Source organism: Lissotriton vulgaris, chromosome 6 (genome assembly GCF_964263255.1).
Source record: "Lissotriton vulgaris chromosome 6, aLisVul1.2, whole genome shotgun sequence".
Classification (NCBI taxonomy): domain Eukaryota; kingdom Metazoa; phylum Chordata; class Amphibia; order Caudata; family Salamandridae; genus Lissotriton; species Lissotriton vulgaris.
In genome coordinates, this window is record NC_141694.1 from 1,125,084,617 (window position 1) to 1,125,104,081 (window position 19,465).

Consider the following 19,465-nt stretch of genomic DNA (forward strand, 5'->3'; position numbering starts at 1 on the left):
TCAGTGTGTGTGTCATAAAGTAGTGTGAGTACGAGTGAGGACGAGTTCCAAGCCTGGTAGAGGAATGTTGGCTCGGTTATATTCCACAGCAGACGCCCCAGCCAGGCTGGTGGTATGACACCAGCAGATGCAATATTTAGCAATCAGACAGTGTCAGAGTGGAAACGGACAGTCTGGCTGCAAGCAGAAGGCAGCAGAGGCATGGAGTGGGAAATCAACACTGGAGGAGACAGAAGCCCGTGAAGAAAGCACACATGAGATGGAGGAGCAGAAATCCAGAGGAAGAAAGCTTGAGAAAGTTGAAGGATGGAAGGATAGGGAGAAAGATGAAGATAAAGTCAGTGAGTGAGAAGACATCCTTCTAGAGCAGAAAAAAAACGTGATCCTAAGAATTTGGCCAGTTTTAATGTTAATAAGCTTTCAAAAATTCAAAAAACTATGCTGATAGAGATTAAGGAAAGCCTAGAATCAAAGAACCACAATAGGTGCTTGCAAAAGCCTAACATTTTATTTAAACTCACTCATGTATTTGAATAATGAAGTCTGCACTGCAAGACATGTTGGACTATTTTAGATAATGGGAGCTCCAGAGCATTTGTTTTTGTTAAGCATTTGTAAAAATATAAAAACGATTTGTATTCAACATTATCTGCTTATAGGCAAGATTAGAATATGAAAATGCATAAAATGTATGGTGTATCTTATTATAAATGTGTCCAATAACTACATGAGAAAGGGGAATTTGTTAAAGTTATTCTGCAAACTCGCTGAGAAACTGATGAGTCATGAGATGTACTCCCATGACTGAAGGAGCATTTTAACAAAGAGACTATAAGCAGCATTTCAAGCATTGCCAAACTCAAATTTCTACTCTCTGCTGATGAATGGCAATGACCAAGAAACACGTTTCACTTACCATTTATAAATTTAAGACATAAGCCACATTGCTAATTTGCCTTTCATTTGCTTTGGAGTTGATTAGTGTAAACACACAGCAACAGACTAACCGAAGACCAAAATGATTTGGTCTTGAAAGAAAGGAATGAAGCCTGTTAATGTGATCTGTAAGCACATCTCTTTTCCTTGAATAAGCAAGCTGTAGTATAACTAATTGATCTAGCTTCTTTCGAGGCTTCACCAAAACATTAAAAATCCTTCCGCAGTGGAAAAGCAAAAAAACACTTACTTTCCGTAAGCATACAGTTAATCTGTGAGAAAAATAATGTAATGTGTGTCTTCGATGTACTTTTGAGATGTAAAATAGTCCCTCGTGCATTGCAACCCAAGACTTCCTTGGGAGACAGATTAACACACTAACAGTAGACTGAATGAGGAGAGAAAGTAACACTTCTCTGGGAGGAATCACTGCCCACGGCTATGTATACTTTAAAAGCAATGGAAACAGTTTTTTACATACAACTGTGCAATCAAGCCACACAAATCCACTACTGTGTTTCGTGAAAAATTACCAGAATGCAAACCTGTGAAGGTCAAAACAATGTACATGTTCAAGTGCTAATGTTCTTCAGCTTGTTAAACACATGCTTAAATATTTTTCCACGAGATCTGCGTAACTTAAAATTTTAACTATAACAATTGTGCCAACTTTTCCAATAGGAAATGTGCAATATTCATACAGTATGTTACGCTGAAGGTGCACGATGTAAAAAGAAATTAAATGCGCATCAATTTCTAGCTATCGCTTATCCATTAATCAAAAAGATTTAAACAGACGAGAGCATGTTTGGAAGGCAGGTTTGGCTAAGTAAATGATCAGTACCAAAGTACAGAGTACACGAAGAACGGGTCTAATTTTCTTTCGGAGCAAGTAAGAGCAGCATTACCACACAAAGTATCCTGGTGCATGACATGTATTAGCAATTCCAATCACGTCTAAGTAGAGCCGTGAAGTCCGGGTAGGGCATGGTCTTCTGAAGATGTAGCAGTCGCGTCTACTCTTCTGTCACCTGAAACAGACAGTTAAACTATATTTTGTCTTGAATCGGAACACTTCTGAACGAACAGGTATCTCTAGCGAGTGCTGCATTAGAAATGCACGAGTTTCAAACAGTTTACGTTTCTTAGACTGCCTCGAGCGTACTTGCACAACTTAGATTTTTTTTGGGATTATTATTACTTACAAAAAATAATATAAAAGCACCAACTGGTTACAACGTGTTAAATTACAGAACAGTGGTTAGTAGGCCTGACGGGCCAAAAGAAGGAAAGGAAAGAGCGAAGGAAGAAAGGGAGCAGGGTGAACAACAGAAGGAAGGACATTGAGGAGAAACATAGCCGCAGACTCTTTGGAGATTAGGAAAAGGCACGCTGAAGGGCGAGGGAGGCGAGGGAGGGAGGAGAAATGCGAGAAACGTGTGAAGCAGGGGGCGGGGTAGCTGGCACTGCATGGAATCGCCCGATCTGGGTAAGCTCTGTGGAAGCCCCTTTATATCTCGCTCCGCTCAATGCGTATGCGCATTGATAGGTCACGAGACTTAAAAAGAGTCATTTCTGGATGGTCCATGACAAACAAAATTAAAACCAACAAGGGACTCAAACAAGGATGCACATAGGGCTCGATACTTTTTAAACTGTATCTGGCAGATCTATGGCATTGACATCATACAGAAAGGTAAATTGCTTGAAAATAAATACAGTAAAAACTAAGGTGATGAAAGTCACTAGACAAAAAGTCAGCAAAAGATTTTGGGCATATCGAGGGAAAACCTATTGAGGTTGTGGCCACATACAAGTATTTGGGAGTCTGCACCGACCATAGGGTTGCACACATCACTGCACAGCAGGAGGTAGCGCACTCCCTAGAGGGGGCCTTCTGTTGAATAAGAAACTCTATGAGTACATCAGATATATCCCCTCTAATCAAACATATTGGCGCAAAATTATTACCATTATAGGGTGTAATGATCTTTAAAAATAAAATGTCAACACGACTGGATAGAGCACAGTCAGCTTTCTATCGCAGACTGCTTTTACTGGCAACTTCCACCTCTCAAGCTCAAATCTGTATGAAATTTAAATTCAATCAATCAATCATGTAAAGTGCACTACTTACCCGTGAGGGTCTCAAGGTGCTGGGGGAGAGATGCTACTGCTTGAATAGATAGGTCTTGTGGAGTCTTCTGAAAGTTAGCAGATCCTGGGTCTGCCGAAGGAGGATGGGGAGGGCATTCCAGGCTTTGGCGGCGAGGTGTGAGAACGATCTGCTGCCGGAGGTTTCTCTTCGGATGCAAGGGACTGTGGCGAGGGTGAGGTCGGCGGAGCGGAGCTGGCGGTAGGGGGTGTTGAATCTGAGTCGTCTGTTGAGGTATGCTGGTCCGGTGTTGTGTAGTGCCTTGTGTGCGTGGGTGAGAAGCTTGAAGGTGACCCTCTTGTTGACGGGGAGCCAGTTCAGGTCTCTCAGGCGGGGTGTGATGTGCTGTAGCGAGGGATGTTGAGGATCAGTGGGGCAGAGGTGTTTTGAATGTGCTAGAGTCGTTTCAGGAGTTTGGCTGAGGCTCCTGCGTAAAGGACGTTTCCGTAGTCTAGCCTGCTGCTGAAGAGGGCTTGGGTGACCGTTCTTCTTGTTTTGGTGGGGATCCACCTGTAGATTTTGCGGAGCAGGCGGAGGTTGTTCAAGCAGGAGGAAGTGACGGCGTTGACCGACTTTGTCATGGAGAGAGAGGAGTCGAGGATGAACCCTAGGTTGTGTGCGTGGTCGGTGGGTGTTGGAGCTGTTCCCAGTGCGGTTAGCCACCAGAAGTCTTCCCAGGCCGAGGGGGTGGGGCCGAGGATGAGGAATTCCGTCTTGTCTGAGTTTAGCTTCAGTGAACTGTTCTTCATCCACTCAGCTACGGCTTTCATTCCTTCGTGGAGGTTGGCTTTGGCGGTGAGGGGGTCCTTGGTGAGGGAGAAGATCAGTTGGGTGTCGTCGGCGTAGGAGATGATGTTGAGATCATGCCGTCGGGCGACGTGGGCGAGCGGTGCCATGTAGATGTTGAACAATGTTGGACTGAGGGATGAGCCTGGGGTGCACCGCAGATGATCTTGGTGGCTTTGGGGTGGAAAGGGTGGAGGCTGACGCTCTGGGTTCTGCTCGAGAGGAAGGAAGTGGTTCAGTCCAGACCCTTGTCTTGGATACCAGCGTCGTGGAGGCACATGCTTAGGGTGAGGTGGCAGATGGTGTCGAAGGCGGCTGACAGGTCCAGGAGGATGAGGGCTGCAGTTTCTCCATTGTCCAGTAGGGCCCTGATGTCATCAGTGACAGCAATGAAGGACATTTTGGTGCTGTGGTTGCTGCGGAATCTGGACTAGGATGGGTCCAGGATGCTGTTCTCCTCGAGGTAGTGGGTCAGTTGTCTGTTGATGGTCTTCTCAATGACCTTCACCAGAAACGGGAGCAGAGAGATGGGCCGGAAGTTCTTGAGGTCCTTCGGGTCAACCTTGGGTTTCTTGAGTAAGGTGTTGATCTCGGCGTACTTCCAGCTCTCCGGGAAGGTCGCTGCCTTGAAGGAGATGTTGATGGCTTGCCGGAGATGGGATGCAATGGTGGCGCTGGCTTTGTTGTAGATGTGGTGTGGGCATGGGTCTGACGGAGATACGGAGTGAATAGTGTTCTTTACTTTGATGGTGTTGTCGTTGTTAATGTAGTTCCAGGCGAGCAGGGGGTTGGTGCGGATGGTGGCCGTGGGGATGGGGGTCTCTGTGGTTGTCGGGACGGCTGTGACATTGAAGCTGTCATGAATGTCAGCGATCATGCGATGGAAGAAGGTGGTGAGGGAGTCGCACAGGTCTTGCGAAGGTGGGATATCGTTGGTGTTGGAGCTGGGGTTGGAGAGTTCCTTGAAGAACTCTTTGCTGTTACTCTTTGCTGTTGTGTGCGTTGTTGTCTAAGTGGTCTTTGAAGGAGGCCCTTTTGGCTGATCTGATGAGGTGGTGGTGCCTGCGGGTGGTGTTCTTGAGGGCTGCGTAGCTGTCTGGTGTCTGTTCACGGTGCCATTTCTTCTCTAGCTTCCGACAGGTTTTCTTGGAGGCCTGGAAGTCTTCAGTGAACCAGCTGGCTTGCTTGCTGGTGTGTCTGTTGGAGGGTTTCTTGAGCGGGGCGATGGTGTTGGGGCAGTCGTCGATCCATTGTCTGAGGTTGGGGACGGCGGTGTTGTGGTTGTTGGGGTTGGCAGGTGGGTTCCGGGAAAGGGTGGTGGTTAACTGGTCATTTTTGTGACTTTGCTCCAACAGCTACTCTGAAAAACAAAGGTCCTTAGCTTATCAGAATCAAGAACAACAATGTAATATAGGCCATAATAGGAAACTATATTTTTGTCCTCTGTCCAGCCGGACAGGGTATTTATTTGAACAAAATGAACAAAATTGATAAATGATTAAGAGGCACAGTCCTGTACCTTACTCAAGAGAGACAAACAACATATAAGGAAAAAGGGAGCAGGAATGTGATTGTCCGATGTTGAGTGCATGGAGGGTGCTGGCATCGTAGCGGCGTTAGGTCTCGTGGTGTTTGCGGGGCCAGGGGTTCTGGCACTGGGCGCAGTCCAGGCACAGACGGGCTTGCCTTAGGCGCGCCTTTGAAACGGCCATGCAGTGGCCGCCACATAAGAGTAGGTGGGAGGGAGGAGCAGCTGGGAGGCGGGAAGCGGTGCAGCGAATGGGAGCAGGGGGCGGGGCCACAGGGTACGCAGCGGCGGGAAGAACGAGCGGGAGGAGCGGGCTAGGAAAACAGAGGGCAAGGGCACAAAGAAGAAAAAGGTGATTAATAAGGTACTAAGGAACAGTGTAACAGTACAAGGCTCAAGATTATAAAAAGAGGGAAAGAAACAAGGTTAATAAATACTGCACTAGAAGAACAGTGCAATATTACAAGGCACAATAGCAGTGTAGCAGGGCAGAGCGAGCGCAAGAGCAGCAGCCTAGAACCTACACCAGCGGCAGCAGCCGGCTCAGGGGCGGCAACGCACAGACGGTGCTGTGCGCCATGGGGAGAGACCTGCCTGAGAGCATGGTCAAGGGTCGCTTGACCATCCCAGCAATGGATACTAAAAGCTAGGTTTGTAGCCTGTTGTTCGAAAGCCAAACAAGCCAGAGGAAATACTTTAAAGAGTCATATGGTCACTGGTAAATAACACAGGGACAAACTGGCACAAATGTTTAATGCACTGGTGTAGATGTAATGGAGGTACATGAAATTTGGTCAAGCTCTTTACCTACGGCCATGGCAGCAAAACTTTTAACTAAGCAAGCAACGCCATTATCAGCAGAACGCGATGCATTAGCCTTAAAAAATTGAGTCACAGCAGTTGGGCGTCAAAACTTTATGACTGTTGGGGCTTGCCACACTACCTCCCATGCCCTCTAAAGCCAATAATGAAGCACTAGCTAATGAGACTATGTTTTGGATTAGTTCCATTGATGGCATAGAAATATGCACAGAGGCATAAGGAAGAAAAAGACACACATTGCCGCCTCTGCGGAAAAGGGGAGGAATCATTAATCCAGGTGCTGTGGATCTATAAAAAACTGTGCGCTTTGAGAAACTTTTGGCTCCGCCCTATCATGCACATATTGAATGTACGTACATGCCAAGACACACTAGGAGAGTGCATGAGAAGCGACTTGGTGCAATTGGCTGCCAATTTTTATTAAATTTATGCAGCGGCAACAACTCTGATGATCTTTGATAACTGCTCAGAATTTTAATCATCTTGAACAGGAGCTCACACACCTTTTTTAACTCTGTTCTGCAATTTAATATTATTGATTTTATGAGAAATAGGATCACAAAGTGATATATCTTTTTTTTAAAACGACACACATGATTTTCTATCCACCTTTTATGCAACCAATTGCAATGATTTTAAGTAATTGTGCAGTAAAAACGTATCTTATGTTACTGTGGTGCAGAGTAGACTGACATTGAGTGCAGTGGCATAGAGTGCATTGGCTTTGAGTAAAGTTGCATAGAGAGAATTGGCGTAGACTGCAGTGACATTGATTAGAGAGGCAAAGAGGGCAGTGGTGTTGAGTAGAGTGGTGCAGAGTAGTTTGCAGTGGCATAGAGTAGATTGTTTCAGAGTAGAGTGAAGGGGTGTAGGGAGGAGTGCTCCAGAGTAGAGTGGAGTAGTGCAAGGTCGAGTGCAGAGGTGTAGATTAGATTGGTTTTGAGCATAGTTGCATAAAGTTTAGTGGTATAGAGTGTAGCAGCGTGAAGTGCAGTGGTACAGAGTAGAATGTAGTGGCATAAAGTGCATTGGTGTAGAGTGCGGTAGAGTGGCATATAGTTGAACGGGGCAGAGTAGAATGCAGTGGCATAGAGGGCACCAGCATGGAGTTGAGTGGCACAGAGTAGATGGGTGCAGGAAGTAGTGGCACAGAGTACAGCGGTGCAGACTAGAATAGAGTGGTGTAGAGTGCAGTGACATAGAGCACAATGGTGTAGAGTGGCATTGAGTTCAGTTTTACAGAGTAGAGTGTCGTAGAGTGCAGTCGCATAGACTAGAGTGGTAAAGAGTAGAGTGACGAAGAGTAGAGTGGAGTAGAGTGGTGCAGAGTAGAATGTTGTATAGAGCATTGGTATGGAGTAGGGTGGTACAGAGTAGAATAGAGTGGAATAGACTCCAGTGACAGAGCACAATAGTGTACAGTGGCATACTATGCAGTGGCTTAGAATGCAGTGGTACATAGTAGAGCGGTGTTGAGTGGCTGAGAGTGCAGGCTTGAAGAGTGGCACACAATAGAGTGGCACAGAGTGGAGAGAGTTGCGCAGAGATGTTTGGCACAGAGAGCAGTGGCTCAGAGTAGAATGGAGTGGCTTAGCATGCAGTGGCCTAGCTTGCAGAGGGGTTATGCGCAGTGACATAGAGTGTTGCATAGTACAGTATAGAGGCTTAGAGTGCAGTGATGAAGAGTAGTTGTCATAGAGTGCAGTGGCCTAGAGTACATTGGTTATCAGTGAAGTGATGTTTAGTGCATTGGCGTAGAGTGCAGTGTTTTAGATAAGAGTGGCGTAGACTACAGTGCTGCAGAGTAGAATAGAGTGGCGTAGAGTGCATTGGCATAGAGTACAATGACGTAGATTGCAGTGGCATAAAGTGTTGCAGAGTAGAGTATAGTGGCATAGAGTGCAGAAGTGCGGAGTACATTGGCATAGATTTCAGTGGCATAGCGCACATTAGTTCTAAGTAAAGTAATTTAGAGTGCATTGCCGTAGAGTGCAGGGATGCAGGGTAGAGTGAAGTGGCACAGAGTACAGTGGTGTGGCACAGAGTAGAGTGGAGTGGAGAGGTACTGAGTGCCATAGCGCCTAGTTCAGTGTCATAGAGTGGTGCAGAGTAGAGTTCCACAGAGAGCAGTGGAATAGTGTACAGTGCTGCAAAGTACAACACAGAGGTGCAGAGTGCAGTGAAGCAGAGTGCAGTGAAGTAGAGAACGATAGAGTATAACGGCATAGAGTGCAGCGGTGCAGAGTTGTCTGGCATAGAGTGCAGTGATGTAGAGTGTATTGGTTTTAAGTAAAGTGGTGTAGAGTGCATTGGTGTAGAGTACAGTGATGCAGGGTAGAGTAGAGTGGTGCAATGTGGAGTAGCATAGGTTGAGTGGTGCAAAGTAGAGTGAAGTGGCGTGGAGTGGAATATGCATGGTGTGGTAGCACACTGCCACTAGAGTGAACATATATTAAATCGAAATAACCATTACATTTGCACAGACATACAGTCTTACTAATAGACATATACAGCTCACAAACGACATTGTGTGGAAATGTCATCACCCAGTGTATTGATTTGTCTTTGAATTAATTAAAATGTGCTTCACTTGTGGTTTTATAATTCTGATGTATTCTGAAATATCTTCACAGTTCATTTATAGACATGTACATTTTGTTGTGTGCTAAAACATAAAAATAACAATGTACATCCTTTCTCAAGAACTCCCCCTCCTTCACCAACTCCCATCCCCGTCCCCCCAGTAGCCAGCATGATTATCACACAAATCCTATCACTTTGATGTCAGAGAAACAAAGTAAACCTCAAGCGCCCTGGACGAAGGAGCCTGATATTTGAATTCTGTTTTTGAATGCACAGCAAATGTGACAATATGAGAACAATATTTAAAGGCCGTTTACAGAAATCAAGTACTGATGGAAGAATGCAGTAAATAGGGTTTGTGGAAGGGAAAGGACGAACTCAAGCTGGACAGCCTAGAACAAACAGAGCCAGCAAATAGAAAGCAAGTAAGTGTGAGTTACAAACCAGAAAGCCAATTGTAAGCAATGGGTGGGACGCATTCCCAGGGTAGGTTTACGAATGTCCCCAAGATGTCATTAGCAAACCAGATAGCTGTGCTGTCTGGTAGTGTTCGACTTAATGAGCCACTGTTGTCAAGTGCCAGAAGAGAGATAGGAAGATAGCCAATTTACAGTGGCCCCCAAAATACCCAAAGCAGTCATATAAAACTTCTCTAATTTTTGCACTCTACTTGCCTGACTTACACCGGGAATACATCGCAGGTGATTTAATACCTGCTACCGCTCCAGGGTGTGCCTCCCTGCCCCGTACCACCGCGGCTGACGTGCCGATTGTTGTGGAGGGCAGGCACCATCTTGGGTGAGGTACCCAGATCCCAGTGGTGCCGCGCGCTGCGGTCTAGCTGGGGGTGGGGCTAAGCCATAAATCGCAATCGCCGGCCGGAGGCGCAGCGGACGCACGCAGCGGACGCGCCGCTGGCGCGCCGAAGGTGTGCCAAAGGTAAGCCCGTCTGCGCCCGTCTGCGGCTGGCCGGGGCTAGGGGCAGATAACTCTGCTAATTGTATTTCTTACCCAGCCCCAGATTTGATTTGTTTGCATGATCACTGGCCTCTTTGCCCCACCGTATCCTCCAGACCTGACTCACTGGGACTCCTTTGTCCCCGGAAGGCTTTTCTAGAATTTGACTCCCCCTGGCCATGACACTACCACCTCCCCTGCCAGCCCCTCGAACTGCTTCTCTTTCTCCTGTTAAAAGAGCTGTGAACTCCAACTTCACGGTGAGCTACCTGAACACCCGCTCACTAGTTAACCCCTTCCATGCTCATGACAAGGCCAGCTCGTCATGAGGCACGGTTGAGCTGTGCTTATGACGAGTTGACCTTGTCATGAACAATGATAAATACCACTTTCAGCACAGGAGGGGAAAACCCCCTAGCAGCCAAGGTGTTAAACACCAGCTGGAGATCTTTCAGCTTTTAGATGCGGAGAAACAAACATACTGCTGGTCACCGAAACCTGGCTCAACGAGGAGTCATTTCCCGACATCCTCGCGGCTGTCCCGCCTGGCTACTACATCCTTCAAGCTCATAGATCTTTGGGCAAGCCAGGTGGCGGGGTCGCAGCCACTATTAAAAACACCCCATCAGATTTTCATCGGTAGATGTGGCCACCATTCCCTTGGTTGACTGCCTTATTTTAAGACTTGAATCTTCGGTAACCCCTCTTATTTGTGTCCTCGTATACCGGCCCCCCCAGCCCATGCCCAGTTTCCCCTCACTGTTTGGTGATATGTTTTCCCAGCTGGTAATAAATAATTCGAAAATCCTGATTATAGGGGATTTCAATTACTGGCCCTCTGACGCTAGAGAGAGCATTTGCTCATCTACCTTTACCGACCTGTTAGTCGGCAAGAATTGTTCCCAGCATATCCATTCAGCAACCCACGTCAAGGGCCATATTTTAGACCAGGTTTGGACTTCTAACCTAGATATCTCCACACCTCTTATTTTTCCTTGCCCCTGGTCTGACCATTTTATTATCGCGTTTTCTTTTGCCATTACCTCTCACGCTGGTCGAACCCTCGAGGGAAACCTCTTAGCCAGGAACTGGAATAGGGCAGACCTTGGGGAATTTGTTTCCCTTCTCAGGGTTCCCCCCCCCCTGCTGAGTGCGACTCTGTAGACGCCCAGGCCTCTGGCTTAAGGTGATGGCTCGAATCAGCAAGTGACACTGTAGCTCCCCTTAAACGCGTCAAATTAAAGCGCCCCCATGACGCGCAAAGATGGTTCTCAGTGAAACTCAAAGCTATGAAACTGCTGGCAGCGAGATTACGCCCCAGAGAAGAAGCTGGTATTTGCGGCTCGGCTCAAAGAATATAAGCTAGGTATTCTACAGGCAAAAACCTCATACTTTTCCAAAAAAATGTGGACTTGGCCACTAAAGCCAAAGACATCTTCTCCATTGTGGAAGAATTGTCGCACCCAGATAGGGTGACCATTAAACCTCTTCCCTCTCAGGCCCTTTGTGACTCCCTTAATTCCTTTTTTGTAGACAAAATAGCAAAAATGTAAAATAATATTTCCTGCTAGTCTCCCTCAGCCTTATCTATTCCGATCACCATCCTTGTCATTTCCAATCCCCACTCAGTTAACCAGATACCCCCGATCTCTGAGGAGGAATTCTTCGCCCTGTTAAAAAAGGTGACCTCTGGCTCCCCCACTGATTGGTGCCCCCCTCATGTCCTGCAAGAGGCTTTCACTGCCTGTCCTGGGCCCCCTTTGACACTTCTTAATGATTCACTTAAAATGGGCTCGGTCCCTAGTTTCTTTAAGATCACTGAAGTAGTGCCCATCTTAAAGAAACCCAACGCTGACCCGTCCCTCATGAGCAACTACCGCCCCATCTCCCTGCTCCCCTACCTCAGAAAAGTACTGGAAGCCCATGTCACCAACTTTTTTGAGCTTCTTCATCGAACGTACTCCATTTCTTGACCCTCAACAGGCTGGTTTTAGACCTGCACATTCAACTGAATCGGTCATACTTTCAGTGATGGAGGAGCTGCGAAGAAGGGCAGACGTAAGACCAGCCAGATCCTGGTGCTCCTGGATTTGTCGGCCGCATTTGACACGGTCGACCATGATATTCTAGTCGACCGTGTCATGATGCCGGCATCCAGGGGCTGGCCCTTGAGTGGGTTCGCTCCTTCCTAAGCGACCGTCACCAGGCTGTCCGTCTCTCCCACTTTTCTGCTGATAAAGTCAGGTTGACAGCTAGGACTACAGCATGCAGCAACGTAAATTATAATTTTTAAACAATCAAAACAATTTCTAAATCATTTTCATCATCACATTTAATATGTTATGTCAAGCAGCACCCAATGCATGGCGAGCTTTTGACAAGGCGGCGGTATCGAGGACGCTCGTAGGACCCCCGTCCTTATTTTATTTATTTATTTATTTATTTATTTATTTATTTATAGCATTTGTAGAGCGCTTCTGCAACCCTACGGGCATCCTGGCGCTGTGTACATATTGCTGAAAATACTGTGCATCAGAGGAGGGGGATAGTATAAAGTTCTGGTGAGATTAAACTTTGGGGAAGAGCCATGTTTTCACCATCAGTTCGTCTGTTTTCCTGATGTCGTTAGGCAATTTGTTCCACAGATGGGCTGCGGCTATGCTGAAAGCTCTGCCACCATAAGTGGCTTTCCTGATCCTGGGTATGCTTATCAGGTTGGAAGATGAGGAACGGAGGGACCGTGTGGGTATATACCATTTGAATTTCTTTTGAAGCGGTCGGGGGCCCATTCCGTGTACTGCCCTAAAGACAATGCAGAGGGATTTAAAGCAGATCCTTTGATGTACAGGTAGCCAGTGAAGATCGGCTAGAGCGAGGGTGGTAGAGGATCTTCGCTCTCGGGAGAGTGCCAGCTTCGCTGCTGCCGCCTGGATGCTTTGCAGTCTGGAGATCAAATAGGCCGGGGATTCCAGAAGCAGAGCATTACAGTAATCCAGGCGGCTGAGAATGGTGCTCCTAACTATGGTGGTTCTGACCTGCGCTGGTAAGAGGGGTAGCAGCTTTCGCAGTCCTCTCATTAAAGCAAAGCAGCTACTCATCTGCTTGTTGCTATTTGGCAGACTACGCACAACTTGTGCAGAATATTCTTCATATTTATATACATTGTGGCGAACACGCTCATAACAGGGCGCTATATCTTGATTACACCACAGTTGCATTTAGATTCGTCAGAGAGGCTTTTTTTAGGCACTACAGGATTGAATTACCAGGATTTATTACGGAACCCCTGACGAAGGGACAAGAGAGTCCCGAAATGCATTGGGTGCTCAAGAAATGTGGTTTCTTGTAAAATGGATGTATAATATGAATTGATGTATATATATAATCATGAACAGTGAATAACACACAGAAAAATATGTTGATTGACATAACATATTAAATGTGATGATGAAAATGATTTAGAAATTGTTTTGATTGTTTGAAAATTATAATTTACGTAGCTGCATGCTGTAGTCCTAGCTGCCAATTTATGGGGTTAGGCCACTTTCACTGTATATACCAATGCTTAGCGGGCATTAATACAGCATAGCACACACAGTGTCCTATCTGATTAAGTTGATTAATTGAGTGCAACTTCCACCTACATACATGATAAAGTCAGGTTGACATGTGGTGTCCCTCAGGGCTCTTCCCTCTCCCCCCCTCCTTTTTTTTAACCCCTCCTTTTTTTTAACTTGTATCTGACCTCTCTTATCCGTTCTCTACGAGGCTATAACGTCACTGCATTTAATTATGCAGACGATATTCAGCTGGTCTTTGACATTGATTCTTCGGCCCAATCTATCCACAACTTTCAATCCACCCTGTGCTTTATTAGTGACTGGATGGGGGGAAACCATTTGAAGCTCAACCTCGACAAGACCGAGTTGGTCTTGATCGGGGGTGTCTCCAACCCTTGGCCAACTTTTGGCCCCCATGCCTGGGCCTTGCCCCCCGCCCTATTGACTCTGTTAAAAGCCTCGGAGTCACCATTTGCAATGACCTCTCGATGAAGCCCCATATTAATGCTGTGGTCTCCTCCAGTTTCTTCCATCTACGTAAGGTCCGGAAGATATCTCGCTTCCTGACTACGGAGGCCCTTACCCTGGCACTTTTGGCTCTCGTAATCTCCAGGATAGATTATGCCAATTCCCTCTATGTCGGTATCCCTGCCTATCAGTTGAACCGTCTGCAGCTGGTACAGGTCCAGGCTGCAAGACTGATCTTTCATCAGCTCAGGCACCACCATGTCCGCCCCTTGCTTAAAACCCTTCATTGGCTCCCGGTAGCCAAACACTGTGAGTTTAAACTGGGCTGTATTATTTTTAAAGCTCTGGCCGGCCTTGGCCCAGCCTTCATCTCCTCTTTACTTCATCACTACTCCCCGTCGCGCCACCTCCGGTCCTCCCATCTCGCTTTACTCACTACACCTTTATTGAAGCGCAAGAAGTTTGGAGGGCTTAGATTTTCGTTCCTTACCCCCTCCTTCTGGAACGTGCTCCCTCTAGAGTTTAGACTTACTGCTTCTAACGCTCATTTCAGATCTCTTCTGAAAACATATCTGTTTCGCGAGGCACATGATTAGGTATTCTCCTTCCCCTTCTCTCCTTTTCTTTCCTGCTACCTGCACTTCTCTCTGTTTGACCTAATTTTGCCAATAGCGCCATGAAACCGTTGGGTGTAAGCATGCTCTATAAGAATTTTTAACATAACATAACATGTTGTAGAGGCTAGAGGGAGGCAACTGGATTAAAAAAGCCAAAAAGTCATGAAGAACTTAAAAGGGATGAGTGCTTAGCATGATGAGTAGAAATAAGAAAAGCAGTGACCTAAAATGTGGGCGGACAAAAATAAGATGGACTGGAGAAACGGAAACGATGAAATTGAGAATCCAGGTAAGAATATTTTACATCACACATTTCAAAAGTCTGTGAAGAAAATAAAAAAAGGTTTTAGGCTGAAAACCTGGACAAGAAGGGTTAAGAGAGCTTTTTAAAGAAAAATAACAACAGAGGGCGGCCTCAGGCTCAACGAGTCTCTTAATTATTCCGATCGATATCCTGCTAAAGTTTCATTTAGCTTCAAGACATATTTTTTCAGGCTTCTGTTGCACAACTTTTGCAGCCACCTGAACACGTGCATGATGCGGTAGGAACAAATGAGCCTTCTGTCTTGCAGGTGGTTTCAGTAGCCTGAACATCAGCAAAACCCAAATTGCAGAGCTCTTGAAACAGTACATAAATCTTTGCTGGCACCACAGGTGCAAAGGTATTATCAAGGACTTCCGCAGTTGACCACCAGAAAAAGACTCAACTACAGGTTAGACAGGATGTGGGGCAGCTGAGTCAGTGTCAGCACTGCAGCACTAGACCACAATGTCTTGACAACACACATATTTTTCACCACAGAAAAATAATATCCGGTAAATAAAATGGCTTACGTGGATGGCTTACTTGCTCGAGACAGACACTGGGCCTGATTCACTAAGTGAAACATATATATCTGCACTGCACTATTCTTCACGGGTGCATGGTTTTGAATTTCACATAATCAGAAAACTCGTCATTAGTAGGACTAAAAAGCGGTGCCAAGTGCAGTATTCAAGGTGTATGATTGTATGATTTTTTTTTTTTAAGAGAATTTTTTTTTAATGAGTATTGTACATAGTATACAGTTGTGCACATGCACCTTGGAAATGCAGCTAGATGTGCAAATGCACACTCTTTTCCCCACTGGAAGAACATGTTTCCAGGTGGAGAAGCTCTTTGCACTGCTCACCAAGAAAGGGCGGGGTGTCCGTTTCCTTTCTCACTGTTCAAGGGGAGTTAATCCAACCACTTTGCAGGGTGACCAAGAGCCTTTAAAAATTTGTAAATAGCTACAAACTCAGAAATGTGTGGTCGTTTTCAAACTTCCAAGGTAAAACAGTTTGATTTGACCATCCCTCACCCCTAAATTGGGGTTTACATCTGTATAATTCTAAGCATTCACGGTGGGAAAGTGTGAAGAAGTAAAACTATTTACTCCACCAGCCAGGTATACTTTTGTGGCTAGTTGTCAATCGGGTGTTATAGAAGCAGTTTAGAGCTGTCAATGTTGGTTTTACGCTGGTAAGAGATTTTATGAGTTGGACCCACTGAGGTCGTGGCGGGCATTTTCCTGGTGGGCCGCCAGAGTGGGGGCTGGTTTTGGGCCGCAGGGGGGGGGGGGCATTTTTTTTCTTACCTGCGCCAGAAATATCAGCCCCCTGTAACAAAATCGGTCAAACGGCTGCATCGCTTTCTCCACCGCACGGTGCCAGGCCGAGCAGTTAGCCAGGGCCAATTTCAGTTCCCAGTCCGGCCCTGACTGTGGTCAACAAAGAAAGACCAAGATCTGACCTCGCACAAAGAAGTAATGTGTTACTTCTTGTAATGTCGAACAAATTGAAATAAGTAAAGTTAAGTGAATCTCTTAAACTTATGAAGCTTTAAAAAACATAATCGTCACTCACAAGCATATTTACTTTATAAAGTTTTAGAATGCCATAGTTGAACAGGCTTGTCCATCAGAACAATTTGATCACTGGTGGCACAGTTTGGGTTGTGAGATTAGCCTCATACTTGCAGGTCAAAGCAGAAGCACAGAGGCAGCTGGAGGGCACACAGAGCAGGAAATCTGGGAGGCACATGTTTTCACATAGGCACGTTAATTTTAGAGATAACAGTAAGTTATTTCATATGCCTTTCAAACAAAAGAAAACTGGTGGGAGTTAATGGGATGATTTATGACATTGAAATGTTTATTGCAGTTTATTTTATATATTTGGAACACAACTTGAAGATATTGGCAGGCTTTAGATGAGCATCAGTTACATTACACAGACAAATTTATTTTGAAAAAATCTTTTAAGGCGCAGGAAGATTAAGGGTCTGATTTCGACCTTTGCAGATGGGATACTCTGTCACAAACATAACGGATATACCTGTAGTGTTGCTCCTATGAGGTAATAAGCGCGACACAAGACTGTACCATGTTTTGGTCCTGGACTGGGGTAAACGGTTGATGCGCCCATGAGGCAGCGCTCCACAATGGTTTGGTCGCGGAGCATGTGGTTAAGTTAATAAAGGCGAGCTCTCGCGGATGTGACGTCAGAGGCACGCATACGCGAGAGCTCGGTGGTAAACCGCACCCTGTCTTTGCGTCATTTGTACGAGCCCATGCTGAGCTTGTCGCCCATGAAGGGCGTGAAATCACATTGGCGACGAGGTGGGCGGCATTAGCCCACGTCTGCTCTGTGGTGGCCGGAGTACAACAGGAAAGCACGCAGTGCTCATGCCACAGAGCACGCGCGTGCAGGAGCGCAGTGATTGTCTCCAAGGACACCGCCTCGATCCACCGGCGTGTTCATGCTCAGGGCTGCTCCTCTCACATATTGCCCCAGCAACAGCTGCTCCTGAGTACCGCATGGAGGCCAAATCACACACGTGACTGAAGGCCCCAGGGACATTGGGGGAAGTGAAGCAAAGCACTGGGATGGCATTGGATTCAGCTGCAAGCACGAAGGTGAGCCAGCATGTGTCACATAGAGGTTACAGACACTGAACAAAGCATATCTCTTTCATGTGCCGGATTTTGCCAGACAGCAGCACAGGGGAGGGCTCTTTGTGGAGCACATCAACAAGAAGGAGGTATTGCACCTCATTTGACCCACGTGCCACTGAGGAGGTAAAGTAGGACTATCTCTATCACAAGGACAGACAGCACAATGTACACAATTCCCCCTATTGAACCTTTCCTGGTGGAGGGCCCACCTTCTGCTCAGGCACCCAAATGGAAGGAATGGGGGGAGAGACTTCTTCTGTTTTTTGACCCCACTAAGGTGCATCATGATCAGAAGAGAGCCATGCTCCTACATCTAAGGGGGAAAGGCATCTACAGAATCGCCAAGTCGCTACAAGAGCCGGCTCCCAAAACTCACCTCACACTAATTGGCGCCCCGTCGGCTCATTTTGAACCCATGGCGAATTAAGATTATGAACGTTTTGTATTCAATCAGGCACATTACCAAGCTGATGAATCCATTGACTCATTTCATGCTTTGCTCAAGTAGTTAGCAAGCACCTGTGGGTTCAATGACGAGGTGGAAGAAATAAGGGGTCAAGGGCACGTGGGACTTGTGCGTGTGGGATCACCGTCTGATTTATCGGTCGTAGGCATGGGCAAGCAAGGCAAGATAAAAGCAATTGATCCCTTCTGCCCGCTAGCCGGAGACAGCACATGCAGGAGAGGAATGAGAAAAAGAAGGTCAATGCCAAACCAAAGAATCTGGACCACCAGGAGATACCTTTCAAGCTGCGTGAGCTTATGAAGAGTCAGAAGGAAATGAAGCGGCCAAAGAAGAAAAGGACAAAAATAGTTGGCAACAATTCTAAGCAATGACTGCAGGAGCACAAGGCACCTAACGCCCCACTGGATATCCCAGTGCCAAAGTTCAAGAGACAAAATAAAGAGACTGCTTACAATTACATGCAACGCATGGCTAGTGTTACAAACCACGTCATGTTCCTGACAAATAATCAGCCTGATCGTGAACCTGAAAAGGAAGTAGAGTTGGCTGGCGAGACCAAGCAAGAGAAGCCGAATACAAAAATAATTTGACAGACACAGAAAGGTGAAGGTTTTGAAGAAAAAAGCAGAAAAGAAGGTAGATCAACTGGAGAAGGAGATGTTTCGAGACCGGGTGGAGTTTGGCGAGGTTGCCATGGAGCCTCCATCATTCAGGCTGTTAATATCATCCCAGAAGCGCAAGGTGGGAATAGTGATATGGATGATAATGATGGTGAAGAACACATGGTCCACAAAACAAATATGATAGGTAGATAGGTACAGTAGCCCAGACGTCGCGCCGACGTCCGCAATTTCAGGTGCGAGTTGAAGAGCCGGGCATCAAAGTTGTTATAGATACGGGGGCCACCATCAATATCATGTCAGCAGAACTCTACACAGCCACGAAACCAACTCCAGTGCTGGGCAACACGGCTATCAAAGTCTTCGCGTATGTACATGATCAACCCTTGCTGATGCACAGAAAATTCAAGGCAACCATCTCGCACGGCGATCCCTCCATAAGGTCACAAATATATGTGGCAGAAGATAGACGGGGCATGCTGCTCGGATTCCGCGCTGCCGAAGATCTTGGAGTGGTGAAATTTGCTTTTGGCATTCACCAAGAGATTGTACGACACATCCTGGCCAAGTTTCCAGAAGTTTTTAACAGGAGTGGGAAATCACAGGGAAAATAAGTACACCTAGACATAGATCCCTCTGTCCAGCCGGTAGCGTTGTGCTACAGGCACGTAGCTTTCCACCTGAGACCAATAGTCGATAAGGAATTCGCTAAACTGGAGTCCGCTGGGATCATTGAGAGGGTGACGGGCCCACCCTGTGGGTATCAACCATAGTGGTCACCCGAAAGCCCAAGCAACTGGCAGAGGTGAGGATCTATGTTGACATGAGACTACCCAATGCCGCAATAAAAAGGGCAAGACACTTCACCCCGACAATTGATGATCTTATTGGGGAATTGAGTGGAGCGTGCTGGTTCTCAAAGCTCGACCTTCAATCGGGATATCATCAGTTGGTGCTGGATAAAGAGTCATGCTACATCATGACTTTAT

General features: G+C 46.4%; 1 pseudogene; it reads left to right on the top strand.

The window, feature by feature from the left end:
- Window positions 1-17,955: 17,955 nt before the first annotated feature.
- LOC147708527 (coiled-coil domain-containing protein 137-like) lies at window positions 17,956-18,660 on the top strand (annotated as a pseudogene).
- Window positions 18,661-19,465: the final 805 nt, after the last annotated feature.